Source organism: Cervus elaphus, chromosome 9 (genome assembly GCF_910594005.1).
Source record: "Cervus elaphus chromosome 9, mCerEla1.1, whole genome shotgun sequence".
NCBI lineage: Eukaryota > Metazoa > Chordata > Mammalia > Artiodactyla > Cervidae > Cervus > Cervus elaphus.
The window spans coordinates 79,472,917-79,493,056 of NC_057823.1; the positions used below are offsets into that span (position 1 = coordinate 79,472,917).

Consider the following 20,140-nt stretch of genomic DNA (forward strand, 5'->3'; position numbering starts at 1 on the left):
GGTGGATGGTGTGTCTTTGTTGGGCAAAGCTGTGGCCCTGAAACAGTTCTGTGTTCATAAATGTTTAACAGCTGATTCTGGGGTTGAGGGAATCCCAGTCTGTAGTATTTGCCATTTCTTATGATGCCAGTACTCCAACCATGACCAACTTCGAGCTACCAACCTAAACATCAATCAGATAATCCAATTCCAGAAAACTTAACAGTCAGCATTTCTGAGTTAATGCCAGTTGGCTGTAATATACTCTTCCCTGAAGGGACCTATAGGTGTGAGAAAACAAGATTAACCCTTTTGTGAGCTAATGAAGATTATAATTCAGAACCTGACTTCATTTCTTATATTTGAGAGGCACAAAATACACCTCTTTCATAATAGGCCTTCTTTTTTCCTTAACTATAAATCAGTATGAATGTCACCATATTCTATTTGGATATATAACCAGTATTCTCCAGCTATCTTTATTTCTCTAGAGCAGAAGAAAATTGCATGTGGGGCTTCCAATTAAGTAGACTTGACATTTTGATTTGATTAGCAATAATGGACCTTGGGGTTGGCTTGGAGATTGCCATTAGGTATGGTGTCACACGAGCAGTGAAGGAAGACTGAGGGGCCTGTTGATTGAATACAATGAATTCACTGAAGTTGACTTAGTAGCAGACAGATTTACCTTATCACATAGACATAGATCTTAGCTAGGGGATTTTCTGTATTTTGCCTTGTGCTATAACTTTAGCAGTGCATTTTCTTTTTCTTTGTTTCTTTGTAAGTCCCCTCCCTTGCCAATCTCCTGGTCTGGAATATATTTGTGTCTTTTTTTTTTTTTTTTAAGATTATTTATACAGTTCTCTCTAGGAATGCTTCATCTTCTAGAATATGATGGAGCAGAGAGGAGCATTGCCTTTCTTAGAAATCCCTTTCCTTCATTGCATCTTCACATCCATCTTGGACTATCCTTCAAGATGCAGTTCAAGTAGTACCTCCTCCTTCCAGATCAGTCTAGCTAAACACCGTCTCACCCTGCTGTGGACTTATTTAGCAGTGGCCTGCAACTCTCACTGTATGGAAATCACTGAAGATGCTTTTGAAAAACAATGTTTAGGAGCCAGTAGGGATCAGAATTAATTGATCTAGGGTAGGATGCAGATATTGGTATATTTTCCAAAGTACTTTTGATGACCCTAATATGCAGCCAGAGTCGAGAACTACTATTCTATAGTATAATAGTTTTTTCCACAACTCAAAAAGCAGTTCAGACTCCATAAAGTACATAGAAGTAAGGCTGGCTCTTTAGGTTGAAAAGAGCTTGTATGTTCAACTAAAGGTGGCATAGCACTCCCAGGGAGTAACCGTACTGAGCCTGCACCCTACTGAAAGGGAAATCATTGCAATAAGAACTTAGAAAACTCAGAAATCATTTCCTAGGGTCTTGAGTAATCTTGGAACTGAAATCCATTAAAGGAAAAGTGTTGTCCAATGACTCACATTGAAAAGAAAATACTTGAAGCCTCAAGAGGTTTACCCAGTATCCCAAGTGACTTTCCCAAGATCATGTAATCTATGGTCAAAGGGGCAAAAAATGAGCTCATAGTTTTAGAATGTACACACTGACCAGGCCAAACCATTTTACATGTATAGTTGACCCTGGGAAAACATGGTGGGTTAGAGGTACTAATCTTCTGCATAGTTGAAAATCCAGTAATAACTTGTATTGGCCCTCCATAGGTACCGTTCCTCCGCATCTGTGGATTCAACCCAACCACAGATTGTCTAGACCTTCAGTATTTACTACTGAAAAAACCCATGTACAAGTGGACTTGCACAGTTCAAACCCATGTTGTTCACGGGTCTACTGTATTAACTATTTTTAAATATATTTTTTCCTTTGTATTACCTAGTAGTTATCTATGGTATTGATATACCATGGTTGGCTTATCTTTAATCTTTGTAAACAACTTTACTGATTAAAATATATATATATATATATATATATATATATATATATGTATTACAGAGTTCACTGGTATAAAGTGTGTAGTTCAATGATACCTACAGAGTATATCTTTACAGTGGTACTCCTATGACTATAAGCAAATTTTGCATGCATACTTGCTAAGTCACTTCAGTAGTGTCTGACTCTTTGAGACTCCATGGACTATAGCCTGCCAGGTTCCTCTATCCATGGGATTCTCCAGGCCAGAATACTGGAGTGGGTTGCCATAACCTCCTCCAGGGAATCTTCTTGACGCAGGGATCGAACCTACATCTCTTATGTCTCCTGCATTGGCGGGTGGGTTCCTTACCACTAGCACCACAAGAGAGGCCCCCATAGCTAATTTTAGTACATTTATTACCTCAGAAAGAAAACATGCACCATTAAGCCTCACAACACTCATAAAAGATTCTGTTTTACTTTACTTAATGATAGGACTAAGAGAGAGATTAAGCAGCTTGCTCATTGTCACACTTGTAGCTAAGGGTAGAGCCAGAATAAAATAAAATCAAATCTCAGGTGGGCAGAATCCAAGGTCCCCACTAAGAGCTAGAGCCAGTCCAGTGTTCTGGTCACTCCATCTGTGGAGTTTAGATAAAAAGTAAATGGAGAGATTCTTTCCATTGCAAATCATCTGTGGGAAAAGGATCATGTGTGTGTGTGTGTGTATGTGCAGGTGCATGTACACACATGCGCTCAGTCATGTCCGACTCTAACCCCATGGACTGTAGCCTACCAGGCTCTTCTGTCTGTGGAATTCTTCAGGCAAGACCACTGGAGTGAGTTGCTATTTTCTTCTCCAGAGGATCTTCCCCACCCAGGGACTGAATCTATGTCTCTTGCTTTGCAGGCAGGTTCTTTACCACTGAGCCACCAAGGAAGCCCCAGGGAAAGGATCTTACTAGGAAGAAAAAGGAACAGAGGCAAGTCAGAGTTTTCCAGTCTCCCCCGAAGGCATGCTCTTTCCCATGGAGTCCTTCTGCTCAGGCTGCTCTGCACCCTCTTGCAAGCCTGGGGCCTGTATTCTGCCTTGTCTATCTGCTGTTTGTTTTTCCCTTCTACAATGTAGTCTCCTTGAGGATGAGGACCATGAGTTGTTGCATTTGTCTCTTTCATCATACCTACTGCTATCCTTAGCATATGTAGTAAGTAGTTCTTCACAGATACTTGGGATGAATGAATGAATGATTCCTGGTAATGCTGCAATATGACATACAGACAGCAGGTATTCTAGATTATTTTCCCATATTAGAAGATTATTGGTGGAAGAGTCCTAAAATTATATATCTGTAATGTCAGGCATAACAGAAAAATAGAATTTGTTTCATCTAAAAAATGCATTCTCTGGTAAATTATTGGTATTACCTAATATGGTCATTTAAAAAATCTATTGCATATACCCTTAGATTTATCCTATATTAAGTTCTTTTTGAAAAATACTGACCTTCAAGTGGTAAAAGCTTTGTCATACCTTCTTAATGAGTTTCTAAGAAAGAACTGCGAGTTCCTAATGTATTTTACTCATAATTATACCTTAAGACGGTGTTTAGAAAAGTAGGTGGCCTGAGTCACAGATTCGAACGGAATCCTTTGGAGTTTTGATTACACAGCACTGCCGTCTAGCATCAACTACACAGGTTTTTTTTGTTTTTTTTTTCAATTAAAAAAATTGAGAATTTTCTGTATTTTAAATATGATTAAGGGGATCGGTCTGCAGTCTTCGGAGAAGGATGGACAGAGATCCTTTCAGGAAGTATTGCAGCAGTTTCTGACCCACGTTGTTTGTTGTTTGCTTGAAAACCCTTGTGATTGGGAGTGAATTGGTGTCACTAAAGAAGGGGGTTGTGAAATCTGCTGAAGGGTTTCAAATGTCAGAGCTGCATATTCATGAGTTGCAGGCACCTGTGGCCATGCTGTCTTCCTGCAGCATCTAGTGCTGCAGTCTTCAGAAGGGCGCTGGAGGTGGTTTCCAAATGGCATTGGTGTTTATTTGCATATAAATAAATATATAAAGGAGGCAGAGAGAGCAAATGCATGTAGAATTATTTCAGGTGAGAAAAAAACTCTGTCCTCTTTTGAGAGAATGCCGGCTTGAACTGACACAGCCTGGGGAGTGGATAATTCCCGCTACAAAATCTGGATCCCTTTGGCTGACAGTGTTGGTAAAGCAGATTTCCTCTCACAGCCTGACAAGTCAGGAGAAGCTCGCTCCAAAAAAAAGGGGGGTGTGGGGGAGACGTCAGTCCTTTTTGCCATTTCTATTGGGTGTCCTATAATATAATGGACAATGTGATTGCAGGATTCAGTTCTCAATCTTCACAGTCCCAAAGTGAGCTTACAAAAACACATCAAAATAAATCAATAGTATTTAAGAAGGGGGGAACATCACACTTTAGATTGATGCTTTACATAATGAGCCCTTTATGAGATGTAATGCCAACTGTTAATCAATAGACATGCCAGAACTGCCTCTAATACAACCTTGTAGAGTTTTTTTTTAATTAATCCTTATTAAAAATATTGACTTGTTGTGACTTGCTGGGGCCGCTCCTGGCTCTGTTTTTTATCCTAATTAGGAGGTTATGCTTCAGTGCTTAGGCTGCAGATAATAATGTAATGATTATTGTCTTAAAACCTGAGAATCAATATAAGATACTGGTAAATTGTGCCAAGTGTCACAATTATGAAAATTACTTGAGATTTTAAAAGGTTTAAGTGAGTGAGATTATGTTTTTTGTCTTATGCTTCCCCCTGCCCCGATTTGCTTATTTCTACAGTTTTCTCAGAATTGGATAGGTTCAAAAGTTTCATTTCCCAAAGGACTTTTTGAATCATTGTATTTTAACATGACACCTTCCATGAGAGTTGCCATCCTTCTTAATGCAGTTGTTTCAAAGGACCCCCTCTTCCCAACCCTTCACACCTCAAAAAGCATTTAAGCTTTAAACTTTATGAAAATTCTGTTATGAATGGAAAAATAGAGTATCCAAAGACTTTAGCAGAGTGCAAGTAATTGAAAGACATGTAATACAGAAAGAAAAATAAATGGATAAAATTGACAGAACAAACTGTTGCTTTTCCAAGAGACTTAGAATATAAGAGTTGGGAAGGATATAATAATAACACTAAGAAAAAGAGTACTTTAGACAGACAGCACTTCCTTACACAAACTGGATATTTTCTAGGGTTTTTTTTTTTCCCCTGTACATGAATTCAATTAATACTCACTCTAGTCCCAGAAGGATTGCATGACTGATATCCCTGTTTACAGAGGAGGCAGTTGAGGCAAGGAGAGTTTCTTTAAAGTTATCATAGGAAGTGGCAGGGCAAGGATGATGAAGCCAAGCCTCTGGCTCTCCTGTCTGTCTGTGCTGTTAACCTCTGTGATAATTGAGACCATCTGTCAAGCCCAGCCTCCTCTTTTTGCCTTGAGGAAGTTGGGTGGAGCTCAGTGTATGTAAATGATTAATCTCGGGAGGTTAGCCAATGCTAAATGGTTGGATATCCCCCGTTAAGTTAACATAGTTTACAAATCTTGGTCCCTTCCAGCCTCCAGGTTGACGTCTGTGTCTCTGAGGTGTTCAGGCTAGGGGTGGCAGGCAGGACTGTGCAAAGCCAGTGAATCTCAGAGCCTCGTGGGCCACCCTGACATCTGTGTCCCATGTCTGGTCATGGCCAGCTCTTGACAGAGCCATTGTTCCTGTGAAAATGAGGGGGTGGTGGTGATGGGAGGGAGCCCCACTGTTGAGCTCTATGTTTGTGAATAAGGAAAATGTTTTCCTTCTATAGCCTCTTTAGAGACAATTAAGCATTAGCTTTTGTCGGATGCTAAATTATGAGTGAATTTAGTTTAAAGTATGTGAACCATGCACCCTTTGAAATTTGCCTGAAAAGGCTCATTATAAAACTAATGCTATGAAAAAGCACTCCCTTTCAGATTAGGGAAAGCACCTGAATAGTTTTCATAAGTGGCTGCGCATCATTTGAAAGCATTCTAGTGTTGCCTGAACCCGCTTTCAACACACCTTTCAACTAGAAAATTTCACATTCAGCATATCTGTAGTTCTACACGACTTTCAATAATATTTAAATTGGTTAACTGTATTTCTTTTATATCTCTTTTAATGCTTTTATTGATTTGAGGTAGATAAACTTGATTGTGCATGAAATCTTATTTTTCCACACAAAGGAGATAGGATTTGAGTATATACTAGGAGAACCGTACCTCTAAAGCAGGCCAGACCTCTGAAATGCAAAGGTCTGGGTCAGACAGATGTATGTTGAGGCCTTTGAACTATGCTGATACTGACTCTGACGTTTGTTTCCCCTATAGTCAGTGCCAGCGAAAGATGCCCTGGAGGACATCTATTTATTAAAGCTCATTGAGAAAAGACTCATGAGTTTCGGTGTGAAAAAAATGAATGCTTCTCTTAAAACCCCAGGTGTGTTTTGTTTTTTTTTAGGGTAGCTTAGAGACCCCATGATTCTTAGAGCTAATAGTGTTAGATTCTTTTAGTCCCAAGGAATCTAAAAAACAAATGTGTGAACATTTCAGCTACTGTGTGCAAAAATACGGTAGGCAATATAAAGTTAAAAGAAAAAAAAAAGACTTTATATTGTATAGGCCAAACCAAGGGCATAGTTTATTTCACTGTTCACATGCAGAAATCTAATTAGATTAGTGCATCACAAATAAAAATAAGACTCAATATGCAACACAAAAAACGCTGAGCTGCATCAAAGAATCAATGTTTTTGGAGGTTTCTGCCTCATATGGACAGCACACTGTCCATATTTGGATCATAAAAATCCTAGAGAAGTGAGTTCAAATCTCAACTCTGCTACAGTCTAGCCCCCTTACGTTACCAAACTACACTACCTCTTGGAGCATCATTTTTTTCATCCAAAAAAAGAGGGATGATAGTATTAATCTCATATGAGCAAACAATAGGAAACTCAGCCACTTTTCTCTTCCTTGTATGCCCCCTGCCTGTCACACACTTGACAACGGTCTGGGGACAACACAGTCTAGATGGGCATGATTCCTGCCTCCCTGGGGCTTGCAGTCTGTTTGTGGGAGAGAATTTGGGAAGACAAATGTGAAGGCTGTTGCTTGTAAGTGCTGCAGTAAGTTGTAAGTGCATAATTAAGCCCACAAATAAAATAAACTTGCCAGATACAGTAAATAAAGGAAAGTAACGAAAAGAATGTTTTGGAGTTAGAATGCCAAAGTGATAGATTTTTGGACTTTATGCCTAGAACTGAGCTAGTAAGGTGAAGACCACAAAATAGACCACGAAATAGAACGACCGCGGTACTCATGTGCAGAGGTGAAGGGACAAGGCGAGGTCAGGGCCCCGTGTGTGGGGGGGAACCTGTCGATGGCTGCTTTCCATTGAGTCACAAGAGATCAAGATTTCCTCTTCAAGCTCTGGGCTGGTGTTCTTAAGGAATCCCGGGAGAAATGAACACCTGCCATCAGCAGGCACCTTACACATTACAAAAAAATGTTTAGTGACATGTTTCCATTTAATCTTAGCACCAGGGCTAAACAGCACTGTGAAATAGAGTAAAACGAATTTTGCCCGTAAGGAATGGATTTGTTCAAGGCTGTGCCACAAGTGAGTGGTGGGAGGCAAAAACAGATTCTTCAGAAAATTTTAGCTCTACATCTTGTCTCTTCTCTGCATCCCAATTCTGTGCTTTTGGTTTCATTGCTTAGATTAAATGTCCTCATTTAAAAAAAGACATCTATAGCATGACTGGATATTAAGGGAAGGTGAAGGTGCTCGTGCCCTGATGACTTATATTTGGAAAAGCAATAAGGACAGTAATCGAATATTTATTGAAATATAGTTAAGGAAATATTTGATGCATAGCTCAACTCTAGGAAGTTTTCAGTTATACAGTTCCAGTATTAAAGCTGACTAAGGACTATTTTCCTAGGGCAAATTTGCTCCAGTCTAAAGGAAACTTCTTTCACCAATTAACTCTAGATATGGGCTTTTAGCATCTCAACCATGTGTGTTAATTTTGGATATTTATTTTTAGTGAAAAGACCAGAACTAGTCCCTCTACACAGATGATGGTCAAGCCAATGAGTCTGCCCTTATTTAGAAATAGAGACTATTAACACAGAAGGCTTTCATATTTGAAGACAGTCTTAAAACATTTGCAAATCATTATCAAAAACACAGTCACAAAAAATATCTATGGAAGACTATCTGAAGGACATTCATTCTCTAAAATTTACTTTCTGAATAATTGCACAATTTAGGCTCCTTATAGAACTGCTTCTGCAAAATTGTGTTCTATCATTATTGCCAGCAGATGATACTGATAGAAACTTTAAGAAATAGTGGGAGGAAATACATTATTGTTAATAACAATAATTCAGTTGGAGCTGTTGTCTATCACAGCTAAAAGTTTTCCTGTTAAGGATCTATAAGTGTCTGGAAAAATGAACTGTTTTAATTTTATGAAAACCATATAGCACCTTTGTTTCCCTCCTTGCTTTGGCTGCTAGGAAATGTAGATTTAAATAAATCTGTGTGCTACTTCAAGCCTTAGAAAAGGCACTGAGCATCCCAGTTTGCAAACATCACCAGCATGATTTTCTATTGTTATTTTTTTCCCCTGCCTTTCAGTTCCAATTCCCTCAATATTTATTTTACTCTAAAAGCATTTTGAAAGTTACTTCAGATCTTTTATAAAACAATGTGGGCAATGAAGAAATATGTGATACAAAAACACATCTAAATGAGAATCATTTGATCTCTCCTGTCTTTGTGCATACCATTACTTCATGAAGGTTTTAAATAGTATGTAAAGTCTGTAGAAACTTTAGAAGAGGTAAAAATAAGGTTGGATATTGACATAAGTATAGTCTTTGAAGGATTTTCAGTGGTGGTTGCACATTAGAATCATCATTAGAAATATTTTAAAAACATTGATTATTGAATCCTATCTCTAAATATTTTGATATTTTAGATGTTGATTGGGGCCTTGGCATCTGTATTTTATAAAGCCTTGTTGATTTTAAGCCAGGAGGAAGAACCACTGACCAAAGGGTTTATTGAGTGAGAACCTGCTAGAAGAATAAAATGTATATAAAAATGCAATGTGAATTAATTCAATAGCTCAATACCAGCTTACATGGACTGAAAGAAAATGGCTTAAAATTTGCCAAACATTGGATAAATTCCTGTAATATACAAAGCTGTAGGATTGGTAGCAGAGAATTTTCCAGTTGCCTTAGTGTCCCAGTGCAATTGAATAATGCCCCTTCTTTATTGCATCATCACCACCATCATCCCAAAACAGATGTTACTCTAGCAAAGCACTTTACTCTGTGCTGGCAATATAAAGTACACTAAGATATTGCCCTTATAGTCAAGGAGCGTTGGTTACGTGAACAGACAGGACATGTACATAAAAAAGGTAATTAACAATACTGGGTAGCATATGCTAAGTGCCAAATCAGGGGCGGCAACAATAAATATGAGTTTAGGGAGGGAAAACATCATTGTGGGCTCTGACATTGGAAGCCTCATAGAAAATGTGGAACGTAAAAGCCTGACCTTGCTGTTTGTGTAGGAAATAGATAAATATTTTTCTGAAAGTCAGTATAGCTGCAGCTGTCTGCTCACGCAGTTTTATTCAAACTTCATTTTAAAATAGAAGGCCACGTCTTTGTATGTGTAACTACAGGTTTTAGCAACATAATGTCCCCTCTTCTTTTTTGTTTTTCACTTTCATTTATACCTCAATGTCTGAAACTATCAAACAGGAAACCAGCTGGAAATATATATTTTAGGGGAGGCATAAAGTCTTGACCTATCTATAAATTACATCCATTTATGAGGAGGGTCAGCATATTCACTAGGATTTCAACCCTGCCTTCAGTTGACTGCTATTTATCAGACAGTTTATTGTGTTTCAGTCTAAAAGCAACTCTGTTTTATTACAATTAGGGAAAGTGAAATTGTGCTTAACAATTTTCCCCATTATAAAAATAAGAAAATGCTTGTTAATATATAATGTGTTCACTTAATGTGATTTTAAAAGTGCACTTGATTTCATTTTCTCCCTAAGTATAAAAAGCATTTAGAAGGAGTTGTTTTTAGAGTGAATCAGCAGAAAATATCCCAGCCAAAATTGAAAGCTAACATCAACAATGAGTCTGAGAAGGCAGTATTGTTTAAAAAAAAAAAATGGTATTTTTTTGACAGCCCGATACAGAGGACATGATTTATAGAGTGATCTGAAAATTAATAAACAATTATATCAGAAAGTGAAATGGTGCTTTAAAAGAAAAAAAAAAAAAAAAAAAGAACCTTATGGTTTTTTTATGAGCATGGGTAAAAATCCATGAAAACACTCAAGAATGCCCAGATGCTTTCTATCAAGCAAGTAAAGAGCACTTGAAAATGTCTCTGATAAAACTCGATACAGAGAAAATAGTATTGGTCTAACTTTAATAAGTGGAGAGTTAGAAATAACACAGAAGACTGGTTCCCTCGAGTTACCAACTTCAGCACTGTCTTTGTGTATCCAGATGAAACATGAAGAATTTAGTCCATAACGAGTTCTCACACCCAGGCTCAGGGCAAACAAATCCAATTTTTAAAATTCTTTTTCGAACAGAAGTTCCTTCTTTCTCTTCCGCTAGCTTTTGAATCATCGTTCACTTTTACCCTTTTTCTCTCTAACTCCCAAAGCTAAAGGACTTCATTACAGTTAACAGTGAAGAGCATGTCCTTGAGGTTCGGAAGTTTTTGAAGGTTCAACAATTGAGGCTTTTTGTCATCATTGTTTAAAGGCCAGACTAAACCTTGTTTCTTCAGGACTCTGCTGTGCACAGACAAAATAGAACCACATACCATTTGGAAGCAAAAATCAACAATAACCCATTTCTTAGACGCCAGTGTCTTGAAGAGACAAACTTAAAAATGTCACTTTTATCAGACTGCACATCACAATTGTTAACTCTTGTGAAAGACGGTTATTCCATAAATTTAGCAGGAAAGATTGGTTATATTTGGCACAAGTGGGTCCCTGATACATTTCAAAACATATAGGTATTCGAAGCCTTGAGTGACAAAGTCTAAACACTACACACTGTGGCTTATCCTCCATCATGGACAAAGAAATTACATAAAAGGAAGAGGGAATGAAAACAAAATTGTGATGAAAGTGACAATATGTCCCTTCCACTTCTTATGTCCTTTTAAATGTACTTTACACTATTCCATTTCTACCTCTTAGAGCTTTCAGTCTGTCATCACATCTAAATGTACCCATTTTGACAACCCTAGTTGTTTCTCCTTGGACATCTTTCTTCTGGGGAACCTGTCTCCGTGAGTTTACTAGGGCTGCCTTAACAAAGCAATACATTCTCAGTGGCTTAAACAGCAGCAATTTGTATTTTCCCAGTTCCGGAAGCTGGAAGTCCATGATCAAGGAGTCAGCAGGCTTGCTTTCTTCTGCAGCCTCTCTCCTTAGCTTGTTGGTGGCAGTATCTCCCTATGTCTTCGCGTGCAGTTCCCTTTGTGCACGTGTGTCTTTTTCTTTTCTTCTTAAAGGATATCAATCATATTGGATTAGGGCCCACTCCAATTACTTCTCTTAACCTTAATTACTTCTTTAAAGACTCTGTCTCCAGTTATATTCACATTCTAAAGTTGTGGGGTCTGGAACTTCTGCATATGAATTTTGAGAGAAGACTTTTCAGCCCCTAACACTCTGCCAACAAAGGTCCATCTAGTCAAGGCTTTGGTTTTTCCAGTGGTCATGTATGGATGTGAGAGTTGGACTGTAAAAAAAAAGCTGAGTGCAGAAGAATTGATGCTTTTGAACTGTGGTGTTGGAGAAGACTCTTGAGAGTCCTTTGGACTGCAAGGAGATCCAGCCAGTCCGTCCTAAAGGAGATCAGTTCTGGTTGTTCATTGGAGGGACTGATGTTGAAGCTGAAACTCCAGTACTTTGGCCACCTGATGCGGAGAGCTGACTTATTAGAAAAGACCCTGATGCTGGGAAAGATTGAGGGCAGGAGGAGAAGAGGACGACAGAGGATGAGATGGTTGGATGGCATCACTGACACAATGGACATGAGTTTGGGTGGACTCCGGGAGTTGGTGATGGACAGGGAGGCCTGTCGTACTGTGGTTCATGGGGTCACAAAAAGTCGGACATGACTGAGCGACTGAACTAAATTGAACATTCCACTTTGTGGCCCATCAAAATCTGTCTTTCTCCCATGCACCACACACCCGACCGCACTATTAGGAGCTCTTTAAAAACAGGAAACACAATAGAGCTTAATCTGTCTAGTGAAAAAGGGAAACTCTAGACTCAACTGAAAAGTTTGAGGTTGGATTTCGCAGGTGGGCCAATGGTTAAAACTCTGCCTGCCAGTGCAGGGGACACAGGTTCAATCCCTGGTCCAGAAAAAACTCCACATGCCGTGGGGCAACTAAGTTTGTGTACCACGACTACTGAGCCCGCACTCCTGAGCCCATGCACCATGACCCCTGAGCCCATGTGCCACCTGTGCACCCTCGAGCCCTTACTCTGCAGCAAGAGAAGCCACCCTAATGAGCAGCCCACACACGGCAACAAAGAGTAGCCCCCGCTCACCACAGCTAGAGAAAGCCCACGTGCAGCAGCAGAGACCCAGTGCAGCCAGATTAAATGCATAAATAAAACCAAAGACCAGAATTTGAGGTAAATTTATTACAGATTCAGGCAAAGCTGAATCCAGATACTTTAGTAGTTTTATCAGATACTGATCTAATTCTCCGTCTGTCAGTTCTGCTTTCTTCTACAATGACTGTCTCAGACAGGCTTTCCCTCAGGGTTGTAAGATGGCCGCCAACTGCTCCCAATTACAGTCTAGCCTATTGGCAACTCCAGGACAAAAAGAGACCACTTCTTTCTTACCTGGTATAATAAAAGTCTGGCATTCAAGTCTCATTAGTCTGCTAAAGTCTTGCATCTGTCACTAGTCCTGTGGTCAGGACAGTGAGATTCCATGATGGGTGGGACCAGGGTCATATACATGGCCCTAGAGCAGAGGTGGAATGAATCACATGGAGAGATGGGGGCCCCTCAGGTAGTGATGCTGCTGTTATCACTGGCAGGAAAGGCAGCTAAAGAGGCAAAAATCAGTAGATGTTCACTCTAGCAGTAGCGCACCCTCTTACCTCACATGTGCTTAGTGATCTTTCATCTCTCTACTTGTGTGTCTCCTCCTCCTCGAGATCATCTCTGAATATTCTCAGCATTGGAAGCCCTGCATGCTACCTTGTCCTCGTCTTAATTATTACAGGAACTCTTGATCTGTCTGTCTTTCTCTCCAAGCCAAGGGAACTCCATGTGGACACAGTTTATCATTTCACCATTCATACATCCAATGCCAGGATAGTGACTGATGTATGAGAGTCCCGTATGTATCTCCGTGTGTCTCTGTGTCAAATGTGTGCTTGTTTTAAGCTGCTCACCTCAGTGAACCAGAAAATGGGGAAGTTACTTCTTCCACATGAAGCTACTATGATTCCTATATAAATAACCAAAAAGATTATCTGGGAGTAGCTGAGAGGGATACCTGTCACCTGAATCGGGTTGGAGGACATGAGCTTCATTGTCAGAGGAGAATGTATGACAGGAAGAAAGCTGAGTGTTATTATGTGATTTTCCTTTTAAAACAATCTGATATTTAGATTGTTTTAGAAGTCTTCCAAGATCCTTTGTAAAGCTTCATTTGATTGTTCTGTGATGAAAGGTGTGATACAGCAAGAGGCAGGCAGGAAGGTTGAACCCAGGGGTGCACATGGGGTAGGGATTGACTGAGTTAGATCCTGCAGCCAGGCAAACAAGTTCTGAATTTGCAAAGCTCATGGGAGTCAGAAAAACATCCACTGAGTCAATCTACTGGAATCAAAGGGAAGTAAAGACTCGATAAGAATCTTTCCATGTCACGGGCTGGCAGCTGCTGCTGCATGCCTCTCCCTCTCAGCTTACCGCTGCATCTGGACTCTCTCAATTCAAAGGCAGGAGTCCCTTGTCCACTTAGTCCATGTCTGCTCTGTGCTTTTCTGGTCCTGTGTAAACATTATTTCAGAATAATACATCTATTTATTTCCAAAACCTCTCCACTTACTCTTCTTCCTCTTCAGGGTATATAACTTCTTGGCAGAATAGCAATTTTTAAAAAAAAATTTTATCAGAGTACGGTTGCTTTAAGATGTTGTGTTAGTTCCCGCTGAACAGCAAAGTGGATCTGCTACACATACACATCTATACTGTCTTTTTTGAATTTCCTTCCCATTTAGGTCACCACTGAACACTAGGTAGAGTTCCTTGTGCTATGCAGTAGGCGCTCATTGGTTATTTCTTTTATACATAGTATCAATAGTATATACGTGTCAATCCCAATCTCCCCTTGGGGTTTTTCCTAATCAAAAGATTTCTTATGGAAAACTAGGAACCTCTGTTCACTATCAGGTCATAAACTCTGGTACAGTATGTAACTATAGATCTATGAATTTGTAGGTGTGTAATTGGAGAAACCAGTCCATCCACTTTAGCAGTTTGTGGCTCTCATCACCGTCACACAGTGAGTACTCAAAAATAATTTTTAATGATTGAATGAATGAAAATATAACTGAATTATTTATCTGGAATATCCATATTTCAGCAATTTAAGACATCTGTTTTTCACATTTTAGCATCTCTGAAAAAATTGATGACAACGTTGAGTCACTGTTTACCAGAGATCACTGCAATGGCGCTGTCATTGTTCATGTGCAAACATGGTCAAAATTTCAATCAATTCATGCGCTTTCTAAGTAGTATATATTAAAACTGTCTGTATCAAATGCAGTAACTTGATATTTTATTTAATGGGCATTTAGGGAATAAATATTTGCTCTAGTTGTTTTCTGATGATCTTCCATTTAAACCTCTTTAAATCAAGAAAGCATGGGCAACAAAACTTATAGAATGGATGTCAACCACTTGGAGGAACATCACCAAGATGATAGCAGAATATTATTTTAAGAAATGCTGCATCACCGACTCTCAAGCACAGAGAATTTTCATGTGTGGAAAAACATAGATATTTTTGACTCAGTTTTAAAAAAAAACGGGTTCAGAAGAGTTGGATGCTGAATATGAGGAAGTGTTAGGAATTCACTTTGTTTATAGTTTCCACAAAAGGATTATGCAATTAAAGTCTATATTTAAATAAGATTTTAAAGCTTTTTCAATAAACTCAAAAAATTTAAGTGATAAAGCATTAGTTCATAGGAAGATTGCCAACATATTTTACTACTTAATCATTTAGAAAGTAATGGCATATCATAATAATCAATAGATTTTAGGTCCTGTGAGATACAGGAATATCAGTAGGAGAGATATTTTTGGCCTAAAGACCCAGTTGTCGTGCCTCAAATCTTGCCACATAGTATATTTCCTGCTTCTTCCTGAGACTAAATTAAGGTATTCTCTATGAAGATAGGCTCGGATTAGATCTGAGGAAGAGTTTTTCCAAAGTTAGAATGTTCTGAAGACGAGAGTTAGCTATTGAGAGAGACTGTAAATTCTTTAGTTACTGAGATTTGCAAAGAAATTTTTTCTGTGCCAGTGATGGTTATGTTTGCATACACAGAGCACCTGTCCCTGGGAAGTGCTGATTTCCTTTCACAGAATGATTGGTGAGCTGACCTTCCCTCCTCTGACTACCTAGGCACAAGAAGAAGAGCTTCTGAAATATTATAGTAAGAACTGGGACTTAGCAGATTGTCTTAATCAACATAGCAGAAGCCTGTGAAGAATGAAAAATAGTCAGGTTGTTTGGACTCTCACTACACTGATCAAGAAAAGATTTTCTTGATCACAGATACAAGTTGCTCCACTTGTTTCTGTTTTAGAAAATAAGAAGCAGTTATTTGCTTGTGGTTGGATATTCTTTGAGAGAAGTCTTTTCTGGACACCCATGTGCATTGTACTAAGGTGTATAAAATGTAATTAGCAGTATTTGCATAGTTGGTTTATAAGTAGATCAGTGTCCTTATGTGGCTGAATCTACAGGTCTTCCTATAAGCAGATGAAATAAATCCCAGAGAAACTGGAATCTGAGTCATTTGCCTTTCAAAATGAGTACAAAAAGATCTGGTATCTTGAAGGAATCATTGAAGAGTTTCTTGTCATGTTCATTCATATCACCAAAAGTGATAATGTTGAATGCCATGGCTAGTAGATGCTTTTCGTTTATTTTCTTATTTGCGTTGGGCTGATTGGCCTTTTGTAGATTGATGGGGCAATATATAAGAGGACCAGAAAGCCATAAGCCAGGTCAGGACACAAGAGTCATACTGCAGACTCTAGAGCTGTATTATCCATCTCTCATTTCATGTTCTGTTTGTTTTCTCCTTTGCCTGACAACTCCTGCTCTCCCTTAGACACATGGAGCAGGCAATATTTCCCCAGGACTTTTCACCTAACCTACCGAGGATTTTGTAGTTTCTGTATTGCCAGGACCCATACCTACATTCATTTCAGAATTAACCAGACTGTGGAATACATTTTCCCGGTCTTTCTATCCACCAGGAGTCCGTGGGCAACTTAAGGACAGACTTGTCGCTGAGACCCGGTACTAGGACAGTGCCTGGAATAAGACACATGGCTAAATAAATGGTGAAAGAGATGAGAAATGCATACAAAGTATTGTATGTACATGGGTAAATTGATGAACTTGACTTTATTGGAATTTTGTTGAAGTTTCTCCTCAGAAATACTTTTGCACACACTCTTATCTACTGGTACGGGGACTTCTCTCACATACTGTTGTACTGATATGATTGAATAATATGACCAGCATCACTCCTTTACAAAATAGAGTAGATAACTAAGTGACTATGGTAGTGTTGTTGTTTTTTTTTTTTTTTTTGCCATATTCATCTCTATTTTTCACTTTTTATATTTATTCTAACTAGTAACTTATTTCTTCAGATATAGTACTTGGCTGCCTATTGTTGCTTGAGTCCTCCCATTTTCTTTCTTTTTTTTTTTTTTTAATGATGTTACTCATTAAGTGAACTTGTCCATTTTCTTGGTTTTTCTTATACTCATTCCCCTAAGATCTTTCCTGATGTGTAACAATAAGGAAGTTCTTAGCTAAAATAAGAATAAAGATAAAAGACAATCCAGCTTACTAATAAGCTATTAATAAGTTATTTGGTCATAATAGGAAAAACAGAATTAGGGGGCTTCAGGGTTCGTTAACCCAGCCATATGTGACAGAATCAGGAAACCACGTTTCTGGTTTTGCTGTCCACGCATTGGCTTTATTCCAAACCTGGCTTTCCTTTGGCTGTGCATTGACAGTTGCAGTGAGAACTATGTGCTTCCTCCATTGTGTTCAACAGGATAGAGAGAGCATCTCTTTTTAATGCTCACAGAACAAGAAAGATTTTCCCATACATCTTAAGAAACCTCCTCACGTCTCCTTGCACAGAGTTGGGTCCCATCCTCTTTCCTGGCCAATCTCTATTGTCACTGGATGTTCTACACCAATTGGCTTAGACCTGGGTTCACAAACAAATCCTTGACAAGGGAAAATAAGAGTAACATAAGTGGTATACTACTGGAGGGAAGATCAAACCACTAAGTACTATGGCTTCAGTACAGTGGGTTGTACAATACCCTGATGCTGGGAAAGATTAAAGGCCAAAGGAGAAGAGAGAAGCAGAGGATAAGATGATTGGATAGCATCACCGATTCAGTGGACATGAACTTGAGCAAACTCCAGGAGACGGTGAGGGACAGAGAAACCTGGCGTGTAAAGTCCATGGGGTCGTAAAGAGTCAGACATGACTTGGCAGCTGAACAACAACAACAAAGCAGTAGGTTAGGGTGGAGAGGAAGCCACTGTGTCTACTAAAACATGGCTGTGTCCCACGTGCTGTCTTTTCCTTTTAATAGTAACAGCTCAATTTAAATGGTAACAGCTCAACTTAAATACTAACAGCTCAACTCAGTGTCCCAAAATGGGTCACAACCTTTCTCCTAGAGCAAACCCACTTCCAAATTTTCCTGCACAGAAGAACTATACAAAAAAGATCTTAATGACACAGATCACCACGATGGTGTGATCACTCACCTAGAGCCAGAAATTTTGCAGTGCAAACTCCTGTGGGCCTTAGGGAGCATCACTATGAACAAAGCTAGTGGAGGTGATGGAATTCAAGCTGAGCTATTTCAAATCCTAAAAGATAGTGCTGTGAAACTGCTGCACTCAATATACCAGCAAATTTGGAAAACTCAGCAGTGGCCACAGAACTGGAAAAGGTTAGTTTTCATTCCAGTCCCAAAGAAGGACAATGCCAAAGACTGTTCAAACTAACTCACAATTGCACTCATTTCACATGCTAGCAAAGTAATGCTCAAAATCCTCTAAGCTAGGCTTCAACAGTACGTGAACCTACAACTTCCAGATGTTCAAGCTGGATTTAGAGAAGGCAAAGGAACCAGAGATCAAATTGTCAACATCCACTGGATCATAGAAAAAGCAAGAGAGTTCTAGAAAAACATCTACTTCTGCTTCATTGACTACAGTAAAGCCTTTGACTGTGTGGATGACAACAAACTGTAAAATTCTTAGAGATGGGAATACCAGACCACCTTATCTGCCTCCTGAGAAACCTGAATGCAGGTCAAGAAGCAATAGTTAGAACTGGACATGGAACAACAGACTGGTTCCAAATTGGAAAAGGAGTATGTCAAGGTTGTATATTGTTACCCTGCTTATTTAACTTTTACACAGAGTACATAATGTGAAATGCCAGGATGGATGAAGCATAAGCTGGAATCAAGATTGCTGGGAGAAATAAAAATAACTTCAGATATGCAGATGACACCACCCTTATGGCAGAAAGCGAACAAGAACTAAAGAGCCTCTTGATGTAGGTGAAAGATGAGAGTGAAGAAGTTGGCTTAAAACTCAACATTCAAAAAACAAAAATCATGACATCTGGTCCCATCACTTCATGGCAAATAGATGGGGAAACAAGGTCAACATTCAGAAAATGAAGATCGTGACATCTGGTCTCATCACTTCATGGCAAATAGATGGGGAAACAAGGTCAACATTCAGAAAACAAAGATCATGACATCTGGCCTCATCACCTCATGGAAAATAGATGGGGAAACAATGGAAATAGTGACAGACTTTATTTTCCCAGGCTCCAAAATCACTGCAGATGGTGACTGCAGTCATGAAATTAAAAGATGCTTGCTCCTTGGAAGAAAAGCTATGACCAACCTAGACAGCATATTAAAAAGCAGAGACGTTACTTTGCCAATAAAGGCCTGTATAGTCAAAGCTATGGTTTTTTCCTGTAGTCATGTATGCATATGAGAATTGGACCATAAAGAAGGATGAGTGCTGAAGAATTGATGCTTTCGAACTCGTGTTGGAGAAGACTCTTGAGAGTCCCTTGGACAGCAAGGAGATTAAACCAATTGGTCCTAAAGGAAATCAACTCTGAATATTCATTGGAAGGACTGATGCTGAAGTTGAAGCTCCAATACTTTGGCCACCTGATGTGAAGAGTTGACTCTTTAGAAAAGATCCTGATGCTGGGAAAATTGAAGGCAGGAGAAGAGGACAACAGAGAACTAAATGCTTGGATAGCATCGCCGACTCAATAGACATGAGTTTGAGCAAGCTCTGGGAGATGGTGTAGGACAGGGAAGCCTGGTGTGCTGTAGTCCATGAGGTTGCAAAGAGTTGGACATGACTGAGCGACTGAACAACAAATGAATTTCACTGAAAACTTCCTTATTATCCATGCCAAAAGACAGGGTGTTATTTTTAACCCTGTCTCATTCAGTTTCAAACATGGTACAACATAAGGAGGGCTAAATACCTAGTTCATACATTCAGCTACCATTTACTGTATACCAGGCATTAAGGATATAATTGTACATAACGCCATTACTGGACAGATTAGTATTATAAAATCAATTAATAGTGGTAGAAAATATTCTTAAGCAAATTTTGCACATTTTTATACAATTTTGTGACAAAAGCTGACAATTTTGGTGGCAAAGATTAGGGCAGCATGAAAGAGAAGTTGGAGTTCACGT

General features: G+C 39.1%; 1 protein-coding gene across 1 annotated transcript in view; it reads left to right on the top strand.

The window, feature by feature from the left end:
• TENM2 (teneurin transmembrane protein 2) overlaps positions 1-20,140 on the top strand; it is a 1,355,200-nt gene that overhangs the window by 255,945 nt on the left and 1,079,115 nt on the right. Inside the window, exon 3 of the mRNA XM_043913490.1 lies at positions 14,543-14,606. The gene's annotated coding sequence lies outside the window, so the exon portion shown is untranslated. The remainder of the gene's footprint in view (positions 1-14,542; positions 14,607-20,140) is intronic.